Here is a 10,000-nt window from a genome sequence, read left to right as displayed (position 1 = left end):
AAAGACCCTACATTGATCTCCTACTTCAAGTCCCAGGAGATTATAGATCCCAAAAACTTGAAGGATTCCACAACTGACACAGCAGTATTAAATATAAAGAAGCAATAGCAACTGCCTGCATACAAGAACACAGAGAGCGGAACCCCATACTAACCAGTAAAAGCTACTGCAAGACCTACTTTATTCAACAGACTGTGATCAGTGTAGGTCTATTATAATCTTCTCTCTGTGATACTTCTACTGATTCTTCTGGTGTGCACACTACTGGACCTCCCCCCTTTTTCATCCCATTTATTGTAACAGATAAATAAATTTTTCCAAAGCTTTGCATTTATCCTATATTCTTATATTTTATTGATCTTGTATATCACATTTATTTTATATTCTTTTATTGTATTCTCCCATTTTTGTTACAAATATATATAGTTTCCCAAAGCATTACACTTATTTTATATTCTACTTCTCTGATGCTCTACTAAATCTGCTTTTGAATTCATATAGATAAACAGACACCTTTAGGTACTGACCTGGGCTAACTGGCTGATTGTTTTTCTCTTCTCACAGATTTCTCCAAGTCTTGGTTCATAACCTCCCCCCTTTTCTTGTTCTCCTAACATAATTCTATTGTAAGTTTCCTAGCCCTGTCAAACCTGTTTTCTCACAGCTTTCTCCAAATCCTGGCTCTTAGCAACCCCCCTCTCTCGGTTTCCTAACATAATCTTATTGTAAGCTTCCCAGCCCTGTCAATCCTGTCTATTCCCGCCCTCTTCCTCTTGAGAGTCTACTTATTCCTCCCCTGAGCTGCTGCACCATCTTTAAATACTTAAACCATCTGCTCCTCTTCCAGATGTCCTCCCTCACTGATAGTTTTCTTTCCAGATAGCAACTCCGCAGTTGGTTTTAACCCACAATGTTCGTCCTCGCTACACTTGGGCTCAGTTCACACCCCTGTCTTATGCCTCTTCTCACGCACCCCCACAGCAATTACATTTACACTTTCTCTAGCACCCACACCCCACCACCCAATTATCCCCATCCAATTCCCTTCTCATTACACCACTAGTCACACATCTTCACTCTCCTTCACATTACGCCATTAGACACACCTCCAACCAAACCCACACATACCCAGCATCTTATTTCACCTCATCATTACCCCATCAGTACAACTTCTTCTCCACCACCACATCTTGCTATTGCACACTAATTCTCACTCCTTTAGTCACCCACATCCCATATTACAATGTCCATCTCTACTATCACTATTCTATTTACCTTATCACTCTCTGTCAATATCCTACTATATCTAACCTACATCTAACCTCTCTACATCATTCTTCTACCTCTTCCTCACACTGCCCATTGTCCTCTCTCCCCATACAGTCTGAACACACCACTTCCTTTTCACAAATTTCAGCAAGCCTTTACAACACAAGCATATTATTAAGTACCAGAGTAAAAATCTTCCCCCACCATCACAACAATAATATTTTCTTTCTAAATTATCCAATCAAAGTAAAACGGAAACTAGAATACACTACTCTCCCATATCCTGGAACAAACCTGTCTCTATGTGGATACATACATCCCAGCCCAGGTCCCATCGCCTCTCCTCTGCAATCCCCCAACTCCCATAAATCAATAAACTTCACTACAATTAACCTACAAAGCATCAGAAATAAAATACCTGACTTCCATGCATGGATAGTCCAGAACAAACCCGATATTATTACCACAACTGAAACATGGCTAAAACCCTATATTAAGGACACAGAATTCCTTCCGGCAGATTTCTCCTGTCTTAGAGCTGACAGACCTTGAACACAAGGTGGAGACATCTCACTAATATACCCCATGTCCTTCACTATTGTCCTCTATACAAAACCCATCCCACAGTTCTCCACAGCCGAACTTCAAGCTTCTGTCCTTAAAATGAATAATTCAAAAACATCTGTGATAGCCATTTACATTCCCCCAGGCAATATTATTTTATTTATTTGCAATTTGTTTGCCACGATAGTCCAATTGGGCCACAAGGAGCCCATTTTCAATGGAGTCCTGGGGAGAAAAGCTCCAGAAAAATACAAATACATAGTACACATTGCACATTTACATTAAAGATTACCTCATAGGAACACAAAGTAAATATAATAAGAAAAGGTTAACAATGATAGGATACATCAGTATAGTTTGTAAAACAGCAATAAAAAATACTTTTTTTTTCCTTGAGGAAATCCTTGTCTGGGCAGCTACTAACATAAAAAAATGAGACTATCATACTAGGAGACGTAAATATCAACTGGCAAGACATAGCCACACACCACTCTTACTGCAATATCAATCTATTTAAGTTTACCCAGCTAGTTAACACCATAACCAGACCTAATAAAATTAATACTAAAGGCTCAATCCTAGATTGGATTTTAGTGTCCGACCCAAATAAGATCACATCTGCTGATACACTCTCCAATAGTATAAGTGACTACTTACCAGCCTTTATACAATGTGAATGTACCACAATTAATAAACATCAGTACAGGGTTACCAGAGATGAATCCCATTTCTGTCCTTTTAGTTTTAACCAAAGGTTGCTTAGCATCAACTGGGATGCACTAAAATCACTTCCCCTTGTTGAGGCTGTTGAGTTCTTCAACTCAACCTTCCTCATTATACAAAACAATCTCACTCCCCTTAGACAAAAGAGAGTATAGACCAACCATGCCAGCTGGCTAACAAGATCCACTAAGGATTTCATGAAGCACAGGGACAATTCATGGAAAGTCAGGGACAATTCATGGAAAGTCTGGCAAAAAAACAAAAACCCATCTAACCTTGCCTAATGCAAACAGCTCCAAAACCAGGATAAGCACCTAGTACTACAAAACAAAAAAGAACAATACCTTACATTAGTAAATCAACACAAGCAAGATCCAAAGAGATTCTGGAGCTCTCTCAGTGCTTTATTAAACCCAGGCTATAGTAATAATCCTTGCCAAGACCCAAATAAAACACTCATTCAAATTTTTGCAACCTTCAACTCCTATTTCATAGATGCTATAGCCAATCTAACCGCTACTTTTCCCAAGACCAGCTTGTCCACCACAGACCCCTCCACAGCTAACACCAGTACACCCTTTATTCCCAACTTTACTTTGTCACCTATACCCACCTCAACTATTAAAAAATTGCTTTTAAAACTCAAATGCCCCTGACATTATACCCACCAAATACTTGCAAATCTCAGCCAACTCAATTGCTTACCCTATCAGCATACTTCTCAACAGATCTATCCAAGAATCCTATATGCCCATCATCTGGAAAATAGCTCATATGCTCCCTCTACACAAGGGGGACCCCTACATAGACACCATCAACTTCCGCCCCATTGCTATACTATCACCCATCTCTTAGATTCTGGAAAAATGTATTCATTTTCAACTTCTTCACCATCTGACTCACAACCACATCCTCTCCCCCACCCAACATAGATTTAGGCCAGGACATAGTACCACCACTGCCCTTATACCCTTCATGGATATTGTCAACGGAGTCCGTGATGCTGGTAAAATCATATCTTCACTATTTCTTGATCTTTCTAAACCTTTTGATACTATATCCCACTCTTTTCTTCTAACAAGACTCTCTAACATATGTACCTCACCTTAAACTCTAAGCTTGTTCACTAATTACCTCACTAACAGGCAACAATCAACTAAATGTCAGAACTCGTACTCTCCTTTCGTAAACACCACCACTGATGTTCCTCAAGGGTCCATTTTAGGCCCACTTCTGTTGAGCATAATTATCAATAACTTCCACACCACACTCTCTCAAGGCTCAGTCAACCAGTACGCATTACTCCACTATCATCTGCACTGCAAACATCTCCTCAGAACTACACCAATTCACCCAAAATTCTCTCATCTCCACCAAAATTTGGATATCTAATAATCATCTTGCCCTGAACCCCAACAAAACCAAACTAGTAAGCTTTGCCCCCAAAACATCCATACCCCTACAAAAAGAGAAGTTCACCATTCAATCCATAAATGGTAGCACCATCAACATTTTACCTAGCACAAAACTCCTAGGTTTCTTCACAGATGAAAACCTCACATTCAACCTGCACATCCAGTTCAATGTCAAAAAGACACATCAAAAGCTTAGCACTCTCTACTGACACAAACATCTACTCAGTGCATCAGCCCGACTTTCCCTTTAGTCTTCTTTATTATTACCCTTTCTTTTATATGGTGCCCCCCTCCTCACCAACATTCAGTCCTCTGTAAAGTCCAAACTAGACTTATGCTACAACAAAATTGCTAAGTTTGTAACTAATGCCTCCTACTCATCCAACCACTGCTTATCATTACACAACCTAAAATGGCTTGAACTCTCCAGCTAACTCACTTTTATCCAACTAACTACAGCTCACAAATTCATTCCATAATCCATCCATGTGCCCTGCTCTATCTTCTATACTTACTTTATACCATCCTAACAGTCAACTCGGATCCAACAACCAACTGCTCGTAAATGTAGAAAAACTCAAACTTTCAACTGGCCAGATGCTTTACTACTTTACATCGCAAATCTTTGGAACTCACTTCCCCCCAGCACTTAGATCCACTGGCTCAGTAACCCTCTTCAAGACATCTCTGAAGCAACACCTCTCCTTATCTTGGTTGTGCACATGTGCTAACACCACAGCTCATATAACCTAACTTCAACCATTTCAACTTTTCTCACCCCCACTCTACTACTCTGGCATCCTCCTTTCACATTCACCTGTCTTTTTACTTACTCTGCCTCTCCAGCCCATCCACTTCCCTCTTCTACTAATCCTCATTGTCCTACCCTTGATCCCTCCTGTCTACTTCTTTCTCTTCCTTACCCTTATAGACCTACCATTGAAGAATTAAATTTAGATATAGGCATATCAGACGTAGACAGATTAAATTATATTCATTCATTTTGATACTAAGAGACATGGATGCGCAGCACATCACTGTCTAAACAATGAAATTAACAAATATGAAAAATAAAAAAATCTCAACTCTATACTTTCCTGCTCTGATTAGTAAACAAAGAAACAGACCAAAAAAATGTACCTTCAGACATACTTTGAATAACATACTGCTAAGGAAAGTTTTTTTTTCTATCATAATATGTGGGTTTATAACTATGCCCTTTTTAAGCACACTCTGACTTGCCCGTTTTTTTCTGGCTTCATATTTGGTATTTTAGAAGTAGTAGTTTAAAATGCTAGGGTGGGTATCTGATCAAACCAGATTGAAAAGGTTGAAGTGGCAACTCCGTTTAAATCTTTGCCAGCCCCCTGGTATGAATGAAAATGTATCTGTTAAGCCTATTTCGAAAGGACTTTGACACTTTAATGAAAGTATTTTTATATTCTTCATGCAACTAGTTGTTTTTAATGTTCTGTATTTTTAAGAAAGGGTTGTTTTACTAATTGATGTAATTGTGCAGTGGTAGTGTTGTTGCCTCACAACAAGAGGTTCTCCCATTCGATTCTCGGCTGGAGTGCGGGGAGTGCCTTCTGTGCAGGGGCGGCCCGTGCTATTGGACTGCCGGACTGCAGCCCCCTCAACTGAAAACAATAAATAAAAAAGAAAAAAAAAGAAAAAAAAAGTTTTTAAAAATTCGCGGACTTCGCGCATGCGCAGTAGTCCAGACTACTGCGACTCTTATGCGCATGCTCCAGGCAGTCCGGCAGTCCTGATAGGGAATCGTGAATAGAGGTGTGTGCAGTTCTAAACTTCATAGACTCGTTGGTAAAATGCGTCGGGGCCGGACTGCAACACCAGCAGTCTGGAATCTCTCATCGGTCGGGAAGATCTCGGGGTTTTGGATCTCGCGGGCAGTGTTTCAGTGTTTGGATGTACGTGCGCGGGAATCGGATGTATGGAGAATGGACAGGTAAGTGTATCAGATTAATCATGTACTTGTGTTTGAATTTATTGTGTGTGCTTGAACGTTTGGATTTATTGTGTGTTTGAAGCATTGAATTTAATGGTGTGTGTTTGAATATATGGTCGGGGGAAGGTGTGTGTGTGTGTGTGTGTGTGTGTGTGTGTGTGTGTGTGTGTTTGAATATATGGTCGGGGGAAGGTGTGTGTGTGTGTGTGTGTGTGTGTTTGAATATATGGTCAGGGGAAGGTGTGTGTGTGTGTGTGTGTGTGTGTGTGTGTGTGTGTGTGTGTGTGTGTGTGTTAATATGGGCGGTAGGATTGGGTCATCATGGTGTTTGTTTGTGGATATTTATGTCATTTCTTCAGAGTCACAGTAGGTGTGCTGTATCAGAATGGACATCGTTGACTGTGACAGTCTTTGGGTGCAAAGGGCTGAAACTGGTATTTGCAACATTTTATGAGTGGTCCCTAATAAATGTAACATGCAGTTCTGAACACTCATCTGTTCTGTATGATGCCTGCCACAGACTACCCCAGTTCATGAGCACCAACACAAATTAAGGTAGTACAATGATGCATAAAAAGGTCATCCTGTTGTTTTTTTTTTTTGAATGGTACACAGGAGTGGCTGGTACACCACTATCTAGTAGGCACTCCTGTGCTTAGCATGATGATGATATGTACTGTGTAACAAAATAACACTGCCCATCACAGCAGTTTTAGGCAGATCATACCTTACTAAGCAGCTGTGTGGAACTACTTTGTAATCTATACTTTTAATTTAATTTAATTGTCTTTCTATCTCTGTCTGCTGTGTTGTGGTCTGACATCATGTCTAGGAGTGAGTCATAGAAGTTTTGCTACTTAGCCATGATGGTGGACTGGGAGTCATTGTCATATCATGATAATGAGTGGAATCTTGTACTGTGCAAGCTCCCCTTGTTGGGAGTTTGCCATTGTGTGGGGAGGGACAAGCTAGAATGAGGTAGTAGGTTTGCTTGTACTGTTGGAAACTTATGTTACCGCTGGAGATTTTCCTGCCAGGCAGTGGAGGCTTTGTTTCTTTCTTTTTTTTTTAATGAGCAACAATGTTGTTCAGCTTTGTCCCCTTAGCAATATGTTAAGAGGCTAGTTGAAACATTTTGCTGCTAAAATCAGAATTAAGAAATAAAACTCAATATTTCTCCGGGTAAAAGCTTGTTGAATCACTGGATGCATGCTTGACCCCCTAATAAAGTATATATATATATATATATATATATATTTGCATGTGTAAACGCCCCAGGTGCTCATGGTGGTGTGGTAGGGAATACCTCAGGCTTGAACCCTGTACCCTACATGCAGGTGTTAAAGACTTGAGTTCCCTACCCACCACCATTTGTAAAGAAATTGCAGATTTTTGCCTCATATTTGATCTAATCTGTTCCTCATAATATCTGTGGTTTGTAAATGTTGCAATGCTTGATATTTGATGGTGTAGTAGTAGCATTGTTTCTGCACAGCTGCAGGTTCTCCGGTTTGATTCTTGGCTGGGGTTCCTTCTTTGTGGGGTTTGTTATCTTCTCCCTGTGTTTGTGTGGGTTTGCTTTTATTTGATGGTGCACTGGTAGCATTGTTGCCTCACAGCTGCAGGTTCTCAGGTTTGATTCTTGGCTGGGGTTCCATCTTTGTGGGGTCTGTATCTTCTCCCTGTGTTTGTGTGGGTTTGCTTTTGTGTCCTCCCATGTTACAAAGACATGTCTGCATTATTTCTTCCTGGGCCTCTGCTGAAAATTGTTTTTTTGTTCCAAGTCAGACTGTCCTGATTAACAAATGTTAAATAAAATTGACAGGCATTTGAATTGCAGACTTCAGGTTTCTGAATGTTTAATTTATTACATATTTGATGGTGCAGTGGCAGTATTGTTGCCTCGCAACTATAGGATTTGTGGTTTGATTCTTGGCTGGGGTGCCGCCTTTGTGGAGTCTGCATCTTATCTTTGTGTTTGTGTGGATTTGCTCTGGTGTCCTGCCATTTTACAAAGACGTGTCTACAGTATTTCTCCCTGGGCCTCTGCTGAAAATTGTTTTTGTTCCATCAGAAGTAAAACTGACAGACATTTGAATTTCAGACTTCATAGTCTTCAGAAAATACATAGTAAAACAACTTTTTATTCTAGCAATAAATATATAGTAACACAACCTTTTATTATAGCAATTTTTTTAACTTTATAAGATGACTATTTGAAATTTTTCCTTATTTTTGGGACTGTAATAACCTGTTAGTGGCTTTGTCCAGGTTTTTTGTGCTAAGGTTGACAGCTATGGCAAGAACTGAATTCACTGAATATGTTTTAGGGCTGTATTCCCTCATTACTGGGTTTGTCCAGGTGTTTTGTGTTAAGAGGTTGACAGATATGGTGAGAACTGAATTCATTAAATGATAGCCATTTAAGTTTCAGTCTTCCTCTCTTTCACAAAACAGCTGATTTGGCGTAGTGGTATGTTGCTCTTGACTGTTTTGCACAGGGACCTTGTCTGTAAAATGTACGGTGGTAACACAGCATTTTTCTTTCACAAAGCAGGTGATTTGGCATAGTGGTATGTTGTTCTGACTCTTTTTTGCACAGGGACTTTGGCAGTAAAATGTATAGTGGTAACACAGCATTTTATTCTAGCAGCTTTCCAAGATTATACAAGCAATGTTTAATGTGTCCCTGGTTTTGCCCTTTTGACCCACCCCAATAAATTAGGCTTTTTCCAGACTTCTTGTGCTGCGAAGTTGAGATGCAGTTGAGTATTGAGTAGATTTTACAAGGAACTGAGAGCTGCAGTGGAAGAGAAGTTTAGTGCTAATAGCACAACAGGCTGTGTACTTGCTTTTGATGCAGAAGGTTGTTGGTTCTACTCCCATAAGGGGTGAATGCTGCTGTACTGAAAGTTAAGATACTAATTATGAGCCTGTTATCTGTTTGCCATCCATTTCCTATTGCAGTATTACTAGCTTATTTTTAATGTAATTTAGGCAATTTATTCCTCAGGGGCATCAGACACTTTGGGCCAGATTCAGGAAGGCTTACACGGAGTTCAAGAGTAGTGTAAGCCTCCGTGTAAGCCTCCTGATTCAGCAACAGCCCAAATCTCCGTGTAAGAGACAGCTAACACGTCTCTTACACGGAGTGGGCGTGGAAATGCTCAATACCTCATTTGCAGCTCCAAGATATGCAAATGAGGTATGTGAGCGATCCACGAAGCCCAAACCAGTCCGTGTAACGGACGTGTTAGCTGCAGAAATGTACTCAGCTGACAACTGAGTACATTTCTGCAAAATTAAAAACGGAGCTATGTCAGCTCCAAATAAAGGGTGCATTTGTTACATTAAGCATGCCAATGGCCAAATATGTGGCCATTGGCATGAAAGTGTTGAAAAAAGTTATATAACTTTTTTTTTTCACGGATTTATGTGTTTAACTGTAGCGCACACCCGCAAACGGGGTGCGCTACCTAAAACTGAAAACCGAAGCTTATAAGCCCACAATTGTGGGATTTATGTATTACATGAAATGTCAATGGAGGGACTTGCAGAGCAAAAACAATATGGCCTCCGTTTAGTGGTTGTCAAGGAGGGGAAGCTCCGTGTAAGATATGTAACTAAGCATTACTAGGCAATCCTATGTAAATGAGGCTTACAATACTGAATCACACTGCCACATAAGTAATGAGCACTTTCTGAGTCGTGTAAGAGTTAGAGAAGGGGTAGGAACAGAGTAAGAGGTAGGTGACATCATGGCAGGGAAGGATAGAAAGAAATGTACCAGATTGGAGGGCAATGTAAGGTAAGAGATGACAGACAGACATCAGGGAGGGAGGTGTGTCCCAACAGAACACTGGGAATGTCAAGAAATTGAGGGCATACGCTATCCCTACACTGTAAGTTTCTTGAAATACGTGCATGTGGCGTGCTGCAGCGTGTAAGGCAGGTTCTACTTGTGGGAGCGTGTTGCAAACTGTTTACAACGGTTTGCTGGCGCTGCGTGTGTAAGGCAGTGTGCGCGTTTTAGCATGAATCAGCCTAGCTAACACCGTGT

Source organism: Protopterus annectens, chromosome 1.part1 (genome assembly GCF_019279795.1).
Source record: "Protopterus annectens isolate FY-2018-M chromosome 1.part1, PAN1.0, whole genome shotgun sequence".
Lineage (NCBI taxonomy): Eukaryota > Metazoa > Chordata > Ceratodontiformes > Protopteridae > Protopterus > Protopterus annectens.
Note: the sequence above shows the minus strand (reverse complement) of the source record.